This window comes from Alexandromys fortis, unplaced genomic scaffold, assembly GCF_014885135.2.
Source record: "Alexandromys fortis isolate MF-2015 unplaced genomic scaffold, M_Fortis_MF-2015_v1.1 scaffold_58, whole genome shotgun sequence".
Lineage (NCBI taxonomy): Eukaryota > Metazoa > Chordata > Mammalia > Rodentia > Cricetidae > Alexandromys > Alexandromys fortis.
This window is the reverse complement of record NW_026067940.1, coordinates 10,047,732-10,070,799: the sequence shown is the minus strand read 5'-3', so window position 1 is coordinate 10,070,799 and position 23,068 is coordinate 10,047,732. Positions and strand designations below refer to the sequence as shown.

Here is a 23,068-nt window from a genome sequence, read left to right as displayed (position 1 = left end):
TGCTATCCCCTCGGTACTCTGAAAGCATATCCCTTCAAAGAGTCCCTGTGTATAAAATTGCCCCAGGCAAGCAGCTCCCAGAGGACAGGGTCCCATTTGTTTTCCTTACTGTTGTGTCCTCGGTGCTTACAAGCAGGACTTGGGACCTAGTACGTACCCGGTAAATATTTGTTAAATCCATCCATCCATCCATCCATCCATCCATCCATCCATCCATCATCCATCCACTCACCCTACCATTTCTTCATCCTCTTCTCCCCCCGTCTCACCCTCTGTCCATCCATGTACCAGGTATGCATCTGTCCATGCATCCATTCATCCATGCATCTATCTGTTTACCCCTTCTTCCTCCCTTTCTTTCTCTTTTCTCTGATTCTCTCAGCATGTCCTGTGGCTGTCAGCTTTTTGTCTCATGGTGTGGTATGTATCTCTGTGTAGGAGGCAGGTAGAGAACGCCATGCTAAGATGAGAGATCAGTTTCAAGTCCTGAACTGTGAAGAGAAACAGGGCTAGAAGTTGCGTTGTGCTAGAATAGAGGAGAATTGGGCCAGTGTGATGTCCTCTAGCAAGTGTGGATTCATCTCTAAACAGACTTAAGCGCTGGGTGAGCTCCTGAGGAGGGAGAGGTGGCTGGCACCAGGCAGTCATTAAAACAGTGGATGACCTCTTGTCAGACACGGTGGGGCTCTGCAGACCTCAGCTCTCTCTCGCTGTCCCCTGAGACACTCAGAGAGAGGCCCATCCATCAAAGGGTCCTCTGGGATGGCCACAGGCGTTTGTCTGAGACTCGGTTATGGGGTTCTGTTTTCAACTCCGATCTTGTCAGATTCAAGCTGTCAACTGTACAGGCCCTGAAAAGCCTGTCACAGAACCCTGGGGATAGGCGAGCAGCAGATGACCTTGAGGGGACTCTGCTGAGTGTGGAACTGTGGTGATAAGAGGGACAAATGAGAAGAAGCCACTGGGCCAGCTGCTGTTGTGCTGGTCCACCCCACCCCTTTGTGTTCATTCTCGGGGGATGTGTGGGCAGCTGCATTAAATCTGTTTTGCTCCTGTACCCTCCTGGTGGCCTCTCTTGCTTTCTGTCATCTTTTATTGGGAATATGGAAGGTGACAGTACATGGAGTAGGTTATGGATAGGCTAGAAATGCAACCTAGAACTGTGCAATCTTGCTCTTGTGTGTTTACTTGAGGTCTCTGATTCTGTCTCTCGAGCTGGTTCAAAATGGCAGGGCAGGATGTTAGTTTGGAAATCATTCCATCAGTCCATAGAGTGGCCATTTAATCTTATTGTCATTTGAAATAGGGGTGGGACCCAGAACAGTTTGGATTCTTGCTGTTTTTTTTTCCTCACTTATAGAGATTTCTCCCTGTCTCAGAGGTGAGGACCAATCCCAGAAGCTTTTTATGTTACACATATTGCTTTGTGACCTTCTAGGGGCAGTTGGTAGAGTGCTTGTGTCGCATGCACAAAGCCCTGGGTTCCGTTCTATCACCTTACAAATTAGATGTGGTGGTCTAAGCCTATAACCCCCGCCTTCAAGAGGTGGAGGCAGGAGAATGGAAAATTCAGGGTCATTCTCAGCTGCATAGCTATTTGAGGTCAGCATGGGGTATTTATGATCTGGAAACAAAACAAAACAAAAACCAAACAGTCAAAAATACCCCTCCAAAACCAAAACAAAAAACAAAAAAACAAACAAAAAAAACAAAACAAACAAAACAAAACAAAACATAAAAGCAGAAACCTAGCAGGGCCTGTGTGAGGAGTCAGAGGAAGGAGAAGCTAGGTCCCTATCAGATTCTGTCCCTTCTTGGTCCCTTACAGTGGCTCCCAGGGACTGAAGAGCAGCTCCAGCCACAGGTGTGGGCACAGTGACCCAGCTCTCCTCACGGGACCCAGGAGGCAGTTTGCCAGTTTTTCTTTGGCCCTCCTCAGGTTAGCTCTTAGACAGGAGGTATCTCAGCTGGAGTTGTGGGAAGCCTGGAACTGGATGAAGAGCTGCTCTCATCAGCTAAAAGGCTGTGTGAAATAGCAAGGCTAGGGATGTATATGGAGCTGAGCTATCTGAATACTGGGAGGTGCCGTAAGGTTGCATGAAAGGGGCATTTGGGCAGCATCTAGCAATGACCCGCCGATCTTCCAGGATGTTCTTCTGAGCCTCCTGCAGCACCTGCCCCGCCCCACAGTTACTCAAAGGCACAAGTTCCACTTCCTCCTGGCCCTTAAGGAAGGCACCAACCTTGTGAAATGTCAAGGCAGAGTGGAAACCCAAACACCACGCCCTCTGGGCAGAGACTCATGCAATCTCCCGTCCTGGCCAGTGAGTGATGTGGGAGTTTGTTTGGGTGTGGGCTGTTCCCACAGCCAGGTACCCCATGCTAGTCCACCCCACTCTCAGAGTAAGGTGCAGCCCTAAGCTGCTTTGGCTTTGGGTCACGGTAGTGCCTGGGACTGGTCATTCTCTCCTTTCTTCATGTCACATAGTTCTCCAAGACAGTTTTATATACCACTGGCCAAACACAAGCCGAATTTAGACACTATGGCTAAGTTCTTTAATGTATTTATTTCAGCACTTAGCTGTCATGTCTCACATATGATTTCATGGCTGTTAATCATGCCTGTCATCGGGCTCTGTTTATTTAAGGAAAAAAGGCTGAATATAAAGAATGTAAAGAAAAATAGTTAAAATCTTAGCTTAATGGACTGGGATGTAGCTTAGCTGGTAAAGCGCTTACTAGCATTCCTGATGCTCTGTTCCATCCCCAGCATCACAGAAGCCAGCTGTGCTGGGGCATGTCTAGCACTCAGGAGGTAGAGGCAGGGGGATCAGAAATTCAAGATCATTCCCTACTACTTAGTGAGTCTGAGACTAGCCTAGGCTATGTGAGTGGCTGTCAAGCAAAGCAAAGCAAGCCTTAGTATGGGAGATGAGAATTTTAAACACATGCATAACTTATAAAACATATTATCTATTGATAAAAACTAAAGAGACAGAAGCAGTTTTAATAATGTAACTGATATGCCTAAACTATAATTTCTGCACATAACTGCTAGAACATTATTGAGATTGTATATATGTAACAATATATGGATATGTGTATATGTATGTATATGTAAGCACATATATACAGACATGAATTACGATGGGATATATATATATATAAATAATAAAAATTTGGAGTGTGTTGCTATGTACGTCACACTTCCATAGGACCCAGCCCTATTTCAGGGGCTGGAGGTACAGGTTTAGGAGCTATGTGGATTTGATGTTACTGTTTGGATCTTAAATGTAGGTTAGACTGCATTTGGTATGCATTGTAACTGATGGTTCCTTAGGCTGGCTGGAACCTAGGAGGTGGAGCCTTTAAGAGGTGGGGCCTAGTAGGATTTTAGGTCAGTGGTGGTAGCCCTGGAGAGATAGTGGGGTCCACCTCTTTTCTCTCTTATTTCCCAGCCATAAGGATTAATTAGTAGCTTTGCCATGCCGCAAACCTCTGCCACAGTGTGTTTCCACAGGCCCCAAGACAATAGATCAGGGAACAAAACTTCCAAAATGAATTTTACATTGGATTGAGGATTTGGACAGGTGAGAACTTCCCATCTCAAACATTTGTATCTACTCCTTACTCATCGTCTATCTCACTCAGAGGGGCTGACATTCGCCCTGTGTATTGGGGTCCACTCCCTCTCTAGTCTTCTCTTCATTTTTCTTCTTTACTTTAGCAATGGGTCTGTCAGAAAATTACAAAGAGTTTTATTTTTATTTTTTATGTATGAGTGTTTGTCTGCATATATAATATATGTATATATATACATACATATATACATACACATACATACATACACACACATACACACATATATACCATATGTGCACCTGGTATACCTGGAGTCCCAAAGAGATCACTGGATCCCAAGCAATAACTGGAGTTGCAGATAGTTTTGAGCCTTCTAATGTGGATGCTGGCAACCAAACTGGTTCTTCTACTAGAGCAGTGTGGTGGTTCGAATAGGCTTAGGTATTTGAACCCTTGGTCCCCACTTGAAGGTGCTGTTTGGGGAGGGGTAGGAATTGCAGTCTTGCTGAAGGAAGTACATCAGTGGTGGTGGGCCTTCAGAGATTATAGCCTCATCCACTTCTCTGTTTCGTTCTTGTGGCTCAAGGTACGACCTCTCAGATCCCTGTTCCTGCCATGCTTCTCTGTCACGAAGGACTCTCATTCCTCTAGGACCGTAAGCCCAAATGAACCCTTCCTTCTCTAAGTTGTTTTTGGTCAGGGTGTTTACCACAGCAACAGGAAGCCACTAAGACAGCCACAGATGCTCTTAACCACTGAGCTGTCTCACAGGTCCTGCCCACCTGAAAGTTACTGCAAATCCATTCACTATGTGTTTGCTCATTTGCTTTTTTCTTTTTGATATAGGATCCCATATATTCCCGATGGCCTTTGAATTCACCATACCGCAGGGGATGGCCTTGAACTCTGGATATTCTGTCTCCATTGCTGCAGTGTGTTTCACAGGGTGTGTACCACCACATTAGGTTCATATGGAGCTGGGGTCTAGACCTAGAGCTTTCTCTTCCTCATGCTATGCAGGCTCTGTAACTGAGCTAGCTCTAGCTCATCTGGTGGAGGTTTTGCAAGCAATCAATCAGAGAGAAATGGAGAGCCAGGTGTAGTGGCGCACGCCTTTAACCCAGCCCTGGGGAGGCAAAAGCAGGAAGATCTCTGTGAGTTAGAGGCCAGCCTGGTCTACATAGTGACTTCTATGATAGCCACAGTTACACAGTGAGATCTTGTCTTAAAAGAAAAGGTGTGTGTGTGTGTGTGTGTGTGTGTGTGTGTGTGTGTGTGAGTATGCATCTATAACTCCAGTGCTGGGGAGGCAGAGTTAGGTAAATCCCCAAAGTTTGTTGGCCAGCCAATCTAGGCTACCTGGTAAATTTCAGGTCCCAGAGAGATACTCTCTGAAAAATCAAGTTTCATGGAGCCTGAGCAATAACAGCTGTGGTTACCCTTTGTCTTCCACATGTGTACACACTTCTGCGCCCACTGCAAACCGAGTCAGACTTTTGGGTCCTCCATCACTGCCCCGCCTCTTGATACTCCTAACAATCAGTCACCACGACTTGCAAGGATATTTACACTCTTGGGCTCTGCTCTGTCCAGGCTGCTTGGCAGTCGCCTGAGGGCATTGTGGTAAGCGCTTCATCAAGTCACTTGGCATCATTTGTTACCGTCTCATATCCATCAGTCATGAGGGGACGGTTTCTTAATGCCAGCCTATTTGGACACCATCAGATGGGCATATGATTAAGGTCCTGGGCGTGTGTCACTGTCTTGGATGTGAGTCTGAGTACCACAGCCTTCTTATGATAATATGCTGGCCATGGCTTATTGGAAACCAGCAAACTGGAATTCTGCTGACTTGATTGTTTCAGATGGAAGTACTGTTAGAGTAGGTACAGACTTCACCCCATGGTTGCGGTAGAACTGAACTAATCAGAAATCTTTATAAAACTGAGCACCAAGCTACAAATTGCCTTAGAAGAAAAGCCTACTAAATTTCAGCCTAGCCAGGTGCCAGCTTCCCTGGTCCTTAATGACTATGATTTTCACAAAAGGACTGTCACCTCAGCCCCCCTGTTTGTTCTCCTTGCCGGTTTATCCACTGCAATGTTCTCCAGGGATCAATTAATATTATCTGGAGAAACATGAGCCGTAGTGGGACCGAGCTTGTCTAGGATGTGCTCTCTCTCCCTGTCCTCTCTGCATCTCTGCCTGTGCACATATGCACAGCATGACATCACCGGGGGAACCACCTGAACCCAGAATCCCTGACCTTACCCAGAAGGTTGTCTTCCCTCCCCTGGCTAGAAACAGAGCCTGTGGAACTTACAGAGCCCAAATGAATGAACTAAGTGAACTTGGTTTTTTAAGGAGGGAAACAATAGAAGGATTCTTAGTCTCAGAATCCGTGGGGATGAAGGCCAAGACTCTAGAGAAAGCAGTAGAATCCTTTAAGTAAGATAGAGACAATTTGGATCCATTAAAGGTACTCTCTTCAACATTTATTACTTTTAAGCTTTTTTATTCACGTACATTAACTCCATATAATGATGGATTTCATTATCACACATATATCTACTGCATTTTGACCCCACTCCCCCCCCATCCTCTTTTGTCTTATCCTTCTGCCCGCTCTGAGAAGGCTCTCCTCTCTTCATTTAATCTATCCTGGTTGCCCTCATAGACCAGAGGAGTCTTTCTTAGTTGATTTCAGGTCTAATCAAACTGACAGTCAAGACTATCACTGGAGGCAACAGGGATGGAGAAGTGCCCAGGGGAGCTGCGATCAAGGAGCAGGCAGAGGGAATGTTTTCTCAGGATCTGGGAGATGATCCCTGACTGGAGGTGTGACCCTCCTAGAATCATGCAGCCACTGCCCTGATAACAAGGGGTGGTACCCCAGTCTCTTCCTTTCCCTTCGAATCCTTGCCTTAGCAACTGAGCACATGCCAGCACAAACCCAAAACCTTTAAAATATTGCCTGGCACATACGAACTCAGGGCTAAGTGCTGGTCTCTGCCCTGACCACATAGGGCTGCATCCTCTGTCCTGGATCTTGCTTTCAGCGGTTTATCTACAACAGAGAACACTTCCCTTTTCTGACAGCTTGCGGAGCAAGTTAGTGGGAGGCAGTTTGCTGCTGGAGCCTGGTGTAGGTCCTCGCCCACATAACTGGCTCTGCCACCTTATTCAAAATATGACGGAGTCTCCTGTTCAGTTGACTCTGGGGTCAAGTGACTCTGAATTGGACTTTCTGCTAAGAAATGTGGAAACTGACCCTGGATCAGGAGGATTTATGAAATGTTTGAGGAAGTGCCTAAGAGAGGATTTTTTTTTTTGTGTGTGTGTGTGCCTTGAGACATACAGGGAAACAGTGATTCAAGTGGAAGGCTCGGAGATGGAGGGAGAGCCTCTGAGAGCTTCATCTGGCACCCCAGCGCCCTCTAGATCCCCACCTGCTTTCTTCATTATCTTGCTCAGTGCCCAGGAGGAGGCTGACCCCAAGAACTGCACCCTGGGTTCCCCAGCCAAAGGTTTAACAAATGCAGACCAGAGACCTAGGTTAGGAAGAGAGAGAGGTTGGGAGATTGGGGGGGGGGGGAGGCAGTGGTGGCACAGCCTTTAACCCCAGCACTTGGGAGGCAGAGGCAGGCAGATCTCTGTGAGTTTGAGGCTAGTAAGCTAACAAGTTTTTTGGTTTGTTTTAATTAGCACATATTAATTGCACACAGTAATGATTTTTGTTATGACATTTTCTTCTATGTATATAATGATGTGTGTTTGTGCATTAGTGAGCAACTAGGGTTATTTGCAAGAGCCTAGGGGAGGAACTGCAGGAGCATGTATGAGGAGTGATTGACAGGAACATGGGCAGCTTATCCGTAGTTCCATTACTGAAAACAAATGTCTCTTCCTTTCTCAGCAACTATCAACTGATTATAGACCCTTAGGAAGGGGTAGGGCCTCATGAGAGCCAGCTACTGCTAACCACCTTAGATTCTCTGGGAGGGATGGGGTCTCATGAGCCCCTGAAGCTGCAGTGTTTTTCTGCCCTGGGTCCCTACCTATTCACCACGTCTTCCCATTTCTGCAGTTCTCACTGGACAGCCCAAGCTTGAGCCTCGGTGTCATGGTTCCTTTCCTTGTGTGTGGCTGTAGCTTCCCACAGGTAGCATCCTTAGGCACCTTGTCACCCTTGTTCTTCTTCAGCCTGGCTACACTGTCTCTGGAGTCCGTTCATTGAAGTCCCAGCATCTGAATCCCCCGCCGTGATTTGTGAGCTGCTGCAGACCCGGTTTAGTTTCATTTACGCTGCTGTGATAAAATATCCTGGCAGAAAGCCACATGCAAGAAAAGGTTTCTTTGGATAAAAATCTCAGGCTCCTACAGTACTGTGGCTAAGTTAAAGGAGGAACTCAGGCAGCTGGTCACATCACATCCATGGTCAAGAGCCAAAGAGAATAAATGCATGCATGCCATTTATTCACTAGGATGCAGTTGGCTTTCTCTCCTCTCCTCTCCTCTCCTCTCCTCTCCTCTCCTCTCCTCTCCTCTCCTCTCTTTTCTTCTTGATTGTGAGTCTATCCTTTAATGGCTGAGCCATCTCTCCAGCCCACTTTTTCTTCTCTTATACAGTCCAGGACCTCAAACTCAGGGAATGGTGCCACCTGTTGTGGACTCGGTTTTCCCATACCAATTAAGGCAATCAAGATAATGCCTCACATGCCTACAGGACAGCCTGATTTAGACAGTTCTTCCAAGACTGTCTTCCCAGATGTCTCTAGATTGTGTCAAGTTTATAATTAAAACCAGCCATCACCATACCTAATGCCCGAAAGACCAATGCACTCACAATTTTTAATCAACTTATATCCAGTTCTCAACCAAGAACGAAGAGATTGGTGAGCACAAGGTCATGCTCAGTCCCATAGAGCAAGTTAAAGGTCAGTCTAATTTAAATAAAACCCTATCTCAAAAAAAAAAAAAAGGATATTGTGTGGCATTGGGGGCATACTGGTATCATTATATAAACATGATATTGTGTATAGCTAAGTGTATGTGGCAAATGCATGAAAAGATGGGCTCTAAAATTCATTTCAAAGGTAGGAATGTTCTGTGATAGATCTCAAGGCCCCGAGGAATTGGAATTGACCAGCATGGTCATACATGACCTTAGTAACACAGTACATCCTGGGCTGGGGAGATAATAGCTCAGTTGGTAAGGTATTTGGCTTACAAGCCCGAGAACCTGTTAGAATTCCAGAACCCATTTAAGAAGAAAAAAATGTTGGGTAGGCAACCCCAAGCTAGGGAGGCAAAGACAGGGGGATTCCCGAGGTTCCTTCGCTGGCTAGTCTACTTGGCGAGTTCTGGGTCAGTGAAAGACCTTGTCCATAAAAACAAGGTACATGGTGGAGAGAATGAGGCAAGATTTCTCTTTGGCCTACATACCCATGCACACATGTACATGAACCCCCCCCCCCAATAAGCATACCTACACACATATACCACCCAGGGGTGTGGGGAGTTAGGGGAACATCTTGGTTACAATCTACACAGGGCAAAACAGTGAGAATTCACTTTCTTCAAGCTTGGATATGCAGAATAATTCTGGATTATTGTCTGCATTTCTAGGACTTTAGTAAATCCTATTCATTTTGAATGGAAGACTTCAACTCTTCTGTTTGTATAATGTAGATAAGGTAAGTGAGTCCTTAAGTTCCTGAATTCTTAGCTCCCAGGATACTATTGTGTGCTATGATACACTTTAAAAAATTCTTCTATCTATCCATCCATCCCTAATCTGTCCGTCTATCTGTCTGTCTGTCTGTCTGTCTGTCATCTATCCATCTATCCACCCATCCATCTATTTCTGTGTGCATCCATCTATGATGGTGCTGTATATGTGTGAAGGTCAAAGGTCAACCTTGGGTGGTGGTCTTTAGATGCTGTTCACCTTGGTACTGCCTACATTTTCTATACTTTCAAATTTGTGTGTGTGTGTTGTACATGTATGGTGTATGTCCAGTGTGTGGCTGTGTATACCCGTGTGCATATATTTGGAGGCCAGAAGAGGGTGTCTTCCTTTACACACTCTACCTTATTGCTTTGATGCAGGGTCTCACTGGATGGGCTGGTTGACTCACAAGTTTCCAGGATCCTCCTGTCTCTAACTTCCAGTACTGGGGTTATGGGCATGAACAACCATGCCCAGCTTTTATTTTTTGAGACAGGCTCTCCCACTGCCCTGAAGCTCATTGATTCTAAGCTAGTTGACCAGAGCTCCAGGGGTCTCTGCCTCTCCAGCACTAAGATTACACATGTACACCATCATGCCTGGCTTTTTATATAGATCCTGTGCATCAAACTCAAGTCCCAAAGCTTTTATAGGAGGGATCATACTGACTGGGTCATCTCTCCCCATCCCTACAACACATGGCTATGCCCATCTCTGGAGACTGGGGTCACTGTCCTTCACATTTGGCCATAATCGAAGCAAAGTGAGCCAAAGGGAAAGTTGTCACTGAAACTATGGGCCCATTGAGGTTAGAGTGGTTTCCTGTCCCTGTTAGGAAGAGCTGTATCTGTCACACACACTGACAGATGACTCTTCTCAGAGTTTGCCTGATGCAAGGGCTTGGAGACATTCAAGATTCCCACACCCTCCAGTGCCCCCAAGGAAATGAGTTATTCCCAGAATGCTCCAGTGTTCTTCATGTGGGAGGTGTATTTCAGTGCTCATGTCTTGAAGTTACTTCATCAGTCTGAGTTTGTTTAACTTCTCAGAGAAGCAATGCCATGGGAAGGGCTGTTAAATATTTCCCAAACAAGCACTGAAAAAAATCCACCAAAAGGAAAAATTATCTGCCCCAAAAAAGTCACTCCTGCACCGAAGTACATTGCTATTCGCTCTAAAGAAAAGAAAACTTCAAACTTCCGGATCCAAGTGTGGCTCATATTTAACTGCTTGTTCAGCTGAAATGTTTGTCTGGACATGTGCAGAGTTAACGAGGCCACTCAACAGAGTCCAATTGGGGGAGAGATGGTGGCCCAGAGGATAAGGGCGGCAGGCTGGGTTTCTGAGACCTTGGTACGTATTCCTCATTTTCACCTACCAGTTCCAACCTCAGTCTTGCTCCCTCTCCGACTGCCAGCTGTAAGCAGCTGCCTTTGCCCTAAGTCAGAAACTCGGATCCTTTCCCACTGGCGCTGATATTCCAATTAATTAATTAATTAATTAATTTTTCCTTATTTTTTTTCTACTGGTCTCAGAGGTTGACTATATCCCTGCTCTTCTGGAGTTGGTTTGGTCGTGTGTTGTAGGCAACATGTTTGGCTTCTTTTTGGAACTCAGCCCTCAGTTCTTACTGACTTATTATTTATTTATTATTCCGGTTAACAAGATGAAATATCTCCACTTTTAGCTGTGGGTTTCAGGACCCTGATCATCAGGGCTGATGGCCAGCAACCTCTGCGCTCCCTGTCCCCATGGAGTGTGAGAAATGAGGAGGTAGACTTTTCTTTTCTTTTTTTCTTTGAAAAAATTGTAACTCGTTCCCAAGGATTTAGGAATTCAAATTGAAATCCTGAAGTACCATTCATGTCTACCAGATCAACAAAAATTAATTAAGACCTATGCGAGCAGGGCTGGTGATCTGTGGGCATCAAGGACCTCTCTGGTGGGAATGCAAATTAGGACAGCGCCTTTGGAGGACAATTTGAAATAGCTACCAAAATAGAAGAAGCGTTCGTACTGTGAGACAGTATTTCTGCCCCTGGTTATCTAGCCTGGAGGCTCTATTATATATGCACACAAATTGGTCCTTGCGTGTGCAGATGCACCGTCCACATGTGTACACGTGCACACATACGAATATGTGCAAGCACAGGAGAGTGCTGATTGTGCAGCCTGGAGCTGTGGCTCATGGGATATGACAACGGAACTGAATATTAGCCTATACAGAAGTTAAGGATACAAATGTACCTGACAAAATTTTGTACAGCTGTGTAGATTTTAAATGAAGTCAAATTATAAAGGCAAGATGTAAAAATGCATGTATAATATATACAGTTATAACTTATTTTTTATCAGTAGGTTTATATTTATTAAAAAATAGAAACCATCTATAAAAATGACAGATGGAGCTGTAACCTCTGAGCAGGAGTCCGGGTAGACCACGCAGTGTCAGTGGGGAGACAGAAGGGAAGCTCGGCGCAAGGTGAGGAGTTACTGTTAGAAGGAAGCAAGAAATTCTGCAAGCTCTCACCCAGGGCAGTGACTACAGTAACAGCAATATTCTATATATTTCAAAATGTAGACAGATGCATTCTCAATGGTTTTACTGTGAAGAAATGATAAGTGTTTGGGGCGATAGCTATGCTTAGCCTGGTGTAAATGTCAGCATGAACACCGATAGTGAAACATCACACGGTGACTCATTAATATGTGAGGTTTTTTCTCTTTATTTTTGTGCAAGTGGAAAAGTAAGTTTAAAACTTGCAGTGAAAAAGAAAATCAGGGGAGCTGCTGGTTACTGTTCAGACACGGCCAAGGCCAAGAACCACACCATACACAACCAGTCCCGAAAAAGGCAAAGAAATGGCATCAAGAAGCCCCAGTCACAAAGATACGAATCTCTCAAGGGGGTCGACCCCAAGTTCCTTTGCCAAAAAGCACAACAAGAAAGTCCTGAAGAAGATGCAGGCAAATAATGCAAAGGCCATGAGTGTGCTAGTAGAGGCCGTCAAGGCCCTGGTGAAGCCCAAGGTGGTTAAACCCAAGATGCCAAAGGGCCCCAGCTACAAACTCAGCTGTCTTGCTTTCATTGCTCACCCCAAGCTTAGGAAGCAGATTAGAAGCTTTATGTCCAGGGGTCATAGGCTCCAAAAATTAAAGCCCAAGGTTCAAACCAAAGCAGAGGCCTCAGCTCCAGCTCAGCCTCCCAAAGGTGCCCAAGCTCCAGCGAAAGTCCCATACAAAAGATCTCAGTCTGCCAATGTGAAGACAGATGGACTGGTGTGAACACCTACACAGTATTTGCAGGTGATCAGGACCTTATGCTGTTTTTACAAATAAACTTGAGGCAACATCTGTTAAACAACAACAACAACAACAAAAAAAAAATCAACGGAGACCTGGTGAGATGGCTTGACCGATGGAAGCGCTAGTGTGCAACCCTGATGACCTGAGTTCAATACCAGATTTTATACGGTGGCAGGAGAGAACAGACACACACACACACACACACACACACACACACACACACACCACACACACACATACACACACATGTTTTTAAAAAAGAAATGAAAGTTAACTTGTGTGTGGACATTTTTATTTCTTTAAAAGGGAGTATGAAGAAAGGGGTAAAGAAAAAGGGTGGGGGTGGAGAGAGAGAGGGAGAGAGGGGTTGAATTTGAAGCCAGTTTGGCAAAATCTCAGAGATAGATTTAAGAAATTTAGCATATTATTTTCTGTTGTTATAATTGACCTATGTCACACTTACAAAATTTTAAATGTAAGAAAATGCTTGGGGGGGGGGACTGGGGAGATACCTGATTTGGCGGGTATGGAGCTTACTGTACAACAATCTGAGCTCAGATTCCTGGCACCCACAGAAAAGGCAGACATGGCTGCACGCATCTGTCGTCCCAGCACCAAGACGTGGAGACAGGAAGCTCCTGAGAGCTCACTGGCTGGCCAGCCTAGCCAGTTGATGTGTTCCAGGTTCAGTGAGAAGTCTTGTATCAAAAATAAGGTAGAGAATGACCAAGGAAGACATTCCGATTGACCCCGGTGTTTACTTGCTCACACATGTACACTGATGCATGTTAACCCTTCCTCAGACATGTATATACATGAACATGTATACACATAAACACAGAAATGTAGCCCATTGTTTTCCTCTGTAGGTTGACTGAATTACCTACTACATGCAAATTTGAAATACAAAAGGAGGATTTCTCAGACCCACTTTAAAATCTTTTACTCTTTGACAGTCTTATACATGTTTTCCATTTGGCCCTTCCAATTTCCTCCCCACTTCCCCTCGACACCTCCCAGCACACCCCCTTCCTATCTTCATGCCCTGTTTAGATGCATTTCGGTCTTGGAAGACTGATGCTATCTGGAGAGGCATAGACATGCACCTTTGGGCAGGGCTCTTGGAAACATCTGGTCGACCTTAGGTTCCAGACTCCTGTGTCATTTGTGCACACACCTGCCCTAGCTGGGAAGTCTCTGCACTGGATTCTCCACTAGTGGGACTTAGGATGCTCCCTTGGAGAGAACCCAAGTCTCCCGGTGGCTTTACATTGTGGGCGACACTTCTGCAACTCCAGTCTTGAGATTCTCACCACTGTGGATCTCAGAGTTGTGAGAATCGGGGCCCCAGGCCAGTTTTGTTGGAGGATCCAGGGAAGACAGAGCAGGCTGAGACCAGCTCTCTGCTGTTCCTCTTTGGAAAGGCTGTCGTGTAAGGGGACTTGCCAGGATCAACCGGCAGGGAAGAGGAAGCCAGGCTCTCAGGGCAAAATTCTGTTGAAGTAGTGTAAACTGTGCCCAGTGTTGCTGCTTTCCCAGGCCTTACTTCCCTAAATCGGGCCATGTGCTGCAAGGGTCTGGCAAGAGAACCCTGGGATCCCTAAGCCCAGGCTAACAAGACGGTAAGAACTGAGTCAGTGACTCATGGGGACCTTCCAAGGTACCCTCTTTCCTAGTACTTTTGTGCAGTCTCCTAGAAATGGAGATCACATGTCAGACTCCATTCTTTCTCAATACCAAAGCAACTTGCTCAGATTCTCTGTGTCCCTTGACATATACCCAAGCTCAGGGCCTAGCCAGCAGCCAGAAAACGCATTCATAGACACAAATGATAACTCATTACCTTAACTTGCAAATAAAATGGTGATTACTTTAATTCTTGGGACCATCAGCTCAGTTTTATAGTAAGCAGTATCCCATCACCTTCTAGATTCTCATATAGATATGTGTATGTGTGCGTGTGTGTTGTGCACATGTGTGTGTAGGTAGGGGTGTGCACGTGCGCTCATTTACAAGCGTGTGTGCATGCAATAAAGAAGCTAGAGGTCGGTATCAACTGTCCTCTTCGATCATTCTCTACCTTGAGATAGGGTTTGTCAATAAACTTTCAGATTGCCAACTTGGTTAGGCTGGCTACCTCCCCAATGGTGGGGCTATAAATGTGGGCTGCAATGCCTGACTGTTCTTAATGGGCTCCTGGTAGATTGATCTCTCATCCTCATGCTTAGCAGCAAGCACTTTACCCACTGAACCATCTTCCCAATACCCAAGTTCCATTCTCTGAGGAGGAAAATGGCAAAAGATTTGGAGAAATAAAAATTTCCCAGCAGACGCCTGGGTGAGGCCTAGAATTAGTTCAACTCTATCTGAACATCTTTTGTTCCAGATTTTTTTTTTGGATGCAAAGACTTGAGCTCTTGTTGAAGGAGGGTGCAAGGAAGATGCTGCATTTGGACTAGAGGGAATGGGCCTGAAGCTGCGATGCATCATGTATGATCTCAAACTTGTCGGGGAAGGGTGATGCTGCCGTCGGGTTTAAAGCTCTTGTCTTATCCAGCCCCTGCCGATAGCTTCAATACAGATTAATGAGTCCAGAGTTTTAGTACACATACGGTCTCCCCACGAGCTTTATAGAACGGGAGAAGAAACACTCGTGCACTGACCACCAACCAACTGATGCAGAATCTTCAAAGCGAGACTCACACATCTACTTTCTTTTGATGTGAGTTTGTCTGTGCATGTGTGTATGCATCTATGTATACACGGAGGCCAATGGGTGCCTTGCTTTAGTACTATGTCTCATTCTTGAAACAGAGTCTCTCATTCAGCTCTTCCTAGACTGTCAACCAGCAAGTCCAGCAATCCTCCTGTCTCCACCCTCTCCTCCATGCTGGGGTTACATGCAAGATTTTCATGTAGGTGCTGGAGGTTCAGACTTGGGTCCTCATGCTGGTGAAGTAAATGCTATTACCCACTGAACCATCTCCCCAGTCCTTTATCTTCCCTGGGGTTCTCACTATGCCAAACTGGGAGGACCAGTTCTGTTTGTGCCTTTGATCCCCTAGTAGATGTTCCTAGGGTCCTGATGAAAAAGATTCAATCTCAAAGATTTCATGATGTTAATAATAACCCAAGACCACTTGAGGGGTTTGCCAGGGACCAGCTTCTGAGCCAATGTTTTTAGTGGATTATCTATTAAAATTTCAAAGCAATACACCGAGATAACGTATTTATTTCACAGAAGAGGAAACTGACCTTCAAATAAGTTAAGGAACTTATTCAAGGTGATGAAGCAGAATGTGATTTGACTTCAGAGGGTGACTTGGCCCTGATAGGATCAAGGTGGAAAATTAAACCCTCCCTTGTAGTTGAGGCATGTGCGAACTCTCTCTCTCTCTCTCTCTCTCTCTCTCTCTCTCTCTCTCTCTCTCTCTCCCTTCTCCCTTTCCTCTCTCTTTGTTCCTTCTTCCCTTCTCTCTTCCCTCCCTCTTTCTCTCTCTCTGTTCCTCATTCCCTACCTCCCCTCTCTCTCTCCTTCCCTCCCTTCTCCCTTCCCATCATCCTTCTCTTTCTCTCTTTTTCTCCCTCTCTTCTTCCTTCCCTCCCTCCTTCTCTCTCTGTCCCTCCCTCCTTTCTCTCTCTCTTTCTTTCTCTCTGTCTGAATGTTTTAGAGTAACCATGTGTAAAAAGTTATTGCAACATCTGGTATTTGTAAACAGAGTGACTTCCACCTGAAAGGGAGTGAGAACACTCTAATTTTAGAAGCCTTGGAAATTGGTGAAATTATTCCCCTCCTTTTTCTCCAAGATAGTGTGATGATGCAATGGAAAAGATGTGTGAGATCATGGTTTATCTTGTTGTTCTACTTACAAGCTGTGTAGCTCTGAGCAAGTCACTTCCCCTCCCTGGGCTTTTGCTTCCTCATCTGAAAAAGAAGGAAATTGGGGCTGGGAATGTGTAGCTCAAATGATAGTTTGCTTAGCATTCGAGAAGCTCTGTGTTCCATCCCTAGCACTGTATAAGCCCAGTGTGGTGGTGCATATCTAGATTCCCAGCTCTCAGAAGGTGGGAGGCAAGAGGATCAGAATTTCAAGGTCATCTATGACTATGTAGTGAGTTCAAGGCCAGCCTGGGTTGAGTCACAAAACACAAAAACAACAAAAGGGGAAGAAATGAACCAACCATCTGTAGACTTCTAACTGTGACCCCAAAGGTTGCATGTCATCATAAGCTTCTCTGTCTACACTGCAGATTGTCTGTCCTGTGGACACTGGTCCAGTTCTCATGCCTAATTCCAATCACAGTTGCAGATTTTCAGCTTTTAAGTAACAAAAGACAGGGACCAGCCACCACTCCAGAATTGACAGATTTTTCAGGTAGCAAGAGATGTCCAAGACTATATATGTAGATTTCCACTTCATAGGAATGAAAGTTGGAACATGAAAAAACATGCAGTGAAAGGCGAGGCCAAGCTTCACATCCCCACCCAGCATCCCTGTGGCTCAGAGGGATGTGGCTGGCAGTAGGTGGTGCTCATGGAAGGTATCAGCTGTCTGTCAGAGCTGGGTGCTCAGCCTTGTGTGTCCCACAACACCCACCACCTGAGGTCTTCTTTGAGATAAACGTAAGCGGCTGGTAATCTTGTGAACTTAGGTAGAAACATCTTTCCACAGAAAGCAGAATTTCTCTTTGTTCTTCAAGGAAGATCCTTTGGCCCCAGTCCATGGCAGGGAGATTGAGAGTGGAAAGGTGGTGACGCCGGCAGCGGATCAAAAGCAAAGGAGCAGCTTTGTAGGCCATGCCGTCAGACTGAGTTATGACAGTCCAATGACTATCCCTTGTGCCTTTGATCCCCGAGTAGATGTTCCTAGGGTCCTGATAAAAAAGATTCAATTTCAAAGATTTCATGATGTTAATAATAACCCAAGACCACTTGAGGGGTTTGCCAGGGACCAGCTTCTGAGCCATCATGAGCTGATACTCGCTGTCTTCCTTTTCAAAGCAAAAGACTTCTGGGCTGGAGAGATTGCTCAACTGAGTGACTTTGGACGTGAGGAACTGTGTTCAGACCCAAAACTCACTTTCAAAATAGTTGGGTATTGTGGTGCATGCTTGAAATCTCAACACAGGAGAGATGGAGAGGCAGGTGTATCCTCGAGGCTTGCTTCTCAGGCAGCCTATCCCCCTTGAGAGACCCTATGTGTGTGTGTGTGTGTGTGTGTGTGTGTGTTTTATCCCATTCAATAGTTTTTCTGTGTAACCCTAGCTGTACTGGAACTCTCTCTATAGATCAGGCTGGCCTTTCCCCTTTCTGTGCAGCCCAGGGAACAATGCTACCAACATTCAGGGTATGTCTTCCCATCTCACCTAGTCCAAGCTAGGAGTATTCTCACAGAAAGGGGAAAGTCAGCTGAGTGTCAGCATTTATCTCTCCTAACGGTGGATGCAATATGACCAGCTGTCTTATGTTCCCACTGCCATGCCTTCCTCGCCATGATTGACTGTTCCCCAGACTGTGAGCCAAAGATGACCTTTTCTTCCTTCCGTTGCTCTAAAATATTTATTTTTAATTAATTAATTAATGTGTGTGTGTGCGCACATGTGCAGAGTGCAGGTGCCTACAGAGATCAGGGGGCATTGGATCCTTTGGAGCTGGAGTCACAGGTGTGTGTGGGCCATCCAGTTGTGAGTCCTATTGTTGTGATAAGATACCATGACCAAGGCAACTTATAGAAGGAAGAGTTTCTTTGGGGCTCACAGTTTTAGGGGTTCATTCATGATCATCAAGGCAGGGAGCATGACAGCAGGCAGGCATGGTGCTAAAGCAGTACTTGAGAGCTTACATCCTATTCCATAGGCTTGTGGCAGAGAGCGCTAACTGGGAGTGACCAGGGCCTTTTGAAACCTAAAAGCTCACCTCCAAGGACACACTTCCTACAACAAGGCTGCACTTCTCACCCTTCCCCAACACGTCCACCAAGGGAGCTATACTTGAACCTGTGACTCTACAGGAGCCAGGCTAATTCAAACCACCACAGCCTCTCTTCAATCAGCTTTTCCCAGACTGTATACTCTAGGACCTCTTGAACCCCCTAGGCCATGGTGACTAGGGCAGAATTCATACAGCTGGCTAGGAGGAGCAGCTGCAGTCTCAAGTTCAGGTCCTATGGCTGGTTGTATGAGAGAGTGTCAGTAGTTGACAGCGTTGCCATGGCGGACATTTGCAAAGGGGCACAGCTGATCTGATGAAGATGGCGGCTGTTTGGCCTGGAGGACTGAACTTTAGCCTGCGGTAAACAGAGAGGTCAGCTATGAAGGATGAAGATGACTAGTGAATGGCTTTCCACTTCTGAACAGGGACATTAGACCCAAATGGATACATAGTGGTGGCTTTTGTGGCGAGCTAATCTGTTTCAAATTTAATCTGAAGGAAGGACTGGGGGGCTTGCCAAGTCAGTCAGTAGGAGGAACGAAGTTCCAGGATTGGGGTCTGCTGCCAGATACAGTGGCAGGAAGTAGATGGATGCCAGAGACACTGAACAGGAAGAATGAATAGAGCACTCTAGGATGAAATGGTGAGGAAATGACTTTGACAGCACAGTGGCAGAGGTGGAAATTCTCTTCACACAATAGTTTTCAAGCCACCCAGGTAAAGAAGCTGGCTGGGGACCGCAGTCAACCTTTACCCTTCCCTCCTGGTCCTGGATACTAGGAGATCAAGACCTTTCTTCTTCTTCTTCTTCTTCTTCTTCTTCTTCTTCTTCTTCTTCTTCTTCTTCTTCTTCTTCTTCTTCCTCTTCCTCTTCTTCCTCTTTCTCTCCTCCTCTTCCACCTCCTCCTCCTCCTCCTCCTCCTCCTCCTCCTCCTCCTCCTGCAACTAGGGGTTGAATCCAAGACTTCGTGCATCCTAGGCAAGCACTTTACCATGGAGTTACTTCTCCAGCCCTTTCATTCTTCTTTTTGATCTTATATCGCCTAAGTTATTCCTAGATTTGAGTTTCCCCCTCTTTGCCCTGTGAATCCAAACGGTATTAAGTACAATGTTCTCACTATCTGTGTTCTTACTCTTCACCCTTAGCACACTATCTACCTTCAGCTTCTCTATGGTCCCTAGTGACCTGTTGCCCCAGACTCAACAACGTTTGTTTGTTTGTTTGTTTTTGTTAATTTTTTTTTGAGACAGGATTTCTCTGTGTAACCCTGGCTGTCCTGGAACTAGCTCTTGTAGACAAAGTTGCCCTTGAACTCACAGAGATCCACCTGTCTCTGACTTCCATTAAAGGTGTGTGCCACCGCTGCCAGACTGTATTTTTTGAAACAAGATCTCACGTGGTTCAGACTATAAACCAAAACAAACCCTTTCTTCCTTAACTTGCTTTTGTTGCGCATTTCGTTCCAACAATGAGACAAGCAACTAATCCAAATCTTACTTGTCAGTTTTGACTTAGAAATTTTGTCTGACTGTGCAGTGTTGAGTAGCTGAACCCTAGCTTCACCATATGGATGACAGTGTGTGTTGGGGGGATAGAGAGTGGGGATCTTTCAATGACAGTGCCCTAAGAACATAGACAATCTGTTATCAGACAGTCTTTGTGGTATGATGCAGGTGACTTTCTTGTAATAAGAAGCCTGGGGTCAAATCAGCAACCTGAGTTCAGGTTGGTGATGAAGGATACATCCATATCTGAGTGACCTGCACTGCTGCTCAGTGACATGGTGAAATCTGGGCCTGAGGTGCAGCTGAGAGCCATGTCAAGGTCTGTGGCCCCACTGCAACCAGATTTGTGCTGATGTCCGAGGCTCCTGCTACCATGGAAGGCTGTGCAGACACCCACGATCAAGGGCCAAGCTAGTGTCTCAGGGTCATACTGCCATTGGGGACAGTGGTGACACATAGACCCAGCTGCTGCTTAGGACAATGTTGGGGTCCTGAAGTCCAGGTCCTGCAATGCTACTAATGGTAACACAGAGGCCCAGGGTTGGGGCTGCAGCCTGAGACTTTGGTGGTATCTGGCGACCGCAAGACTGTCAGAACCATTCCCATCTGAGTGGCTGTTCCCTTCACCCAGAACCAGGATGTCATGGGGCCTAAGCTGCTGCCAAGGACCATGTCTGGGTCTATGGTCCAGCTGCAACTGGGGTCTGTGTTGATGTTTGTGGCCAATGGCACCTCAGAAGACCTTAGGAATCATGCAAGATGAAGTAAGAGGGCTATACTGAGCCAGTTCCCCCCTTCACTGCCCTGAGAAAGCTGGCCTTACCAACGGTCCTTACCGAGTGGTCCCTGCACTCTGGAAAGAAGGCCCTCACCCTTTACCATAGGCAAGGATGAACCTACCCTGAGGGCATGCATGTAGGGGAGTTGACTCTGCCACCACACCCAATGCAGGTGGCCCCAGTGACTGGATCTGACCTGTCTGGGTAATACCCAGACCCACAGCTGGGCCTTGAACAAACCGACCCTAGTATCTACCCCATCTAGGTCCTACTGGAGCTCCTGAAGGGACTGATCCAGCAGAATGATAACATAAGATCTCCAAGACACAGGATGCCCCAGAAGAGCTCTGTGAAGATCCAGTGAGAATGGTGGACCAAAACCCAAAGGGCTTGACCAGACCAATGACTTGTTGCAATGGACAGTGGTCAGTCATCTGATGACAAAGGGGTATACTATATGATACACCGAAGCCTCCAGTGCCAGCAGGACAGATGAAAAGGTGATGGAGAGTCGGGAGAGAAAGAGGAGCAGAGATTTTGGTGTTTCTGGTGTGGTTTTTGTTCTGTTTTGGTTTAATGTTTTTTTTTCTTTTCATAGGAATAGGGGATTATGGGAGGATTGGAGGTAAACAGAATTGGGGTGCATGATGTGAAACCCCAAGATTTAATAAATCATCTTTATTGAACAAAAAGGAACACATTTCTTCATTTTTTTCTTATATGCATTGTGTCTTGGCTGATTCCCTCTCCCCAGTCCCATCCCTCATCTGTTTGTCCCCTTTCTTCCCCATGTCCTTCTGTCCACCCAAAAACCTGACAAACAAAAGTCAGTTATACAATAACAGTGAAATACCTGAAAAGGAAATTAAGAAAATAGACCTATTATCCATAATAATATAAAAAGATAATAGGCATACATTTAATCAAGAGGATAAAAGGTACATACACCAAAAACTCTAAACCATTGATGAAAGATGTCAACACACACACGCACTCTCTCACACATCAACACATTCTAAATTCTGTCAGCACGTTCGGTGGTCTTGTGCCATTGCTTTCTCTACTCTCCCTCTTGGAACTCTTGGTTGAAACCGAGCCATGGGTGTTCCAGCTTCTTAGTTCTCTCATCTTTCCACTGACTTGTTTTGGTCCAACTCCTTCATCTGGTTGATCTGCTTGACTCCGAATCTGCTTTTACTTTTTATTTCTGACAAAAGTTTTCCCCATCCACAAAAGGTGGAGAGTGTTATCTCTCCTATGCTACCGTATCCTACAGAGTTCTTCAATAACTGGATTCCCTACAGTTCGGGGACTAAGAACATTGTCATGAACCATCACGACCATCCCTGGCCTGGCTGTCCTCTCTTCCTTAGCTACCCACTGAAAGAGTCATTGTCTCCAGCAAGGTTCAGGCTGAGCATCGCACCAAGAAAGCATATTTATCTCTCTGTTAAAACACACACACACACACACACACACACACACACACACACACGAAACCAAACCAAACGAAAACTCTGTAGGGACTGAGAAGCATCTCTGCTGACTGAGCTTTTGAGGGGCATGCACAAGGCCCTGGCTTCAATACCCAGCACTGCAGAAAATGAGCATTGTGGTGTACACTTGCCCTTTCAGCACTCAGAAGGTGGAGGCAGGAGCATCAGAAGTCCAAGGTCATCCTCAGCTACATAGTGAGTGTGAGACCAGCCTGGGTTACATGCTATCATTTCCTTGAAAAAAATGTGATTTTTTTTCTAGTATGAAAGGCAGTCTCATTACTATTTGACATGCAAAGACTATATCTTCCTCAACAGAACTTAGGGAACTACTCTAGCCAAAGAAAAAGAAGAACGAGAATACCTGGTAGTGCTCCAGGCAGCGTTGACTCTCCTCACTACTCAGCACTGATCCTGCGTGCGGCCGGGTGTCCAGGGCATTGAAGGACCCTTTGCCAGCTGAGCTTGGCAAATTTCCCACACCCTGAAATGGCTTGCTTATTTTTGTGTGTGGGGGCTTCATCATTATGTAGGACTCATCATTATCTAGCAAATTGCTTTAAAGCGATTATTTAAATTGTGCTTTGGTACAAATCGGGTATACAAATATAATGAGTGGCGCTGATGATAAAATTATCTTCTCCGAATTGATACAATAGCTGCCCCTGTCAGTTGCTGCTTGAAATACGGGCCAGCTGGGCGACTTGAGAAACTGGCATTGTTTTAAAACTGAATT

General features: G+C 45.7%; 1 pseudogene; it reads left to right on the top strand.

Moving 5' to 3' along the window:
• The first annotated feature begins 11,843 nt into the window (after window positions 1-11,843).
• LOC126504955 (60S ribosomal protein L29-like) lies at window positions 11,844-12,789 on the top strand (annotated as a pseudogene).
• Window positions 12,790-23,068: the final 10,279 nt, after the last annotated feature.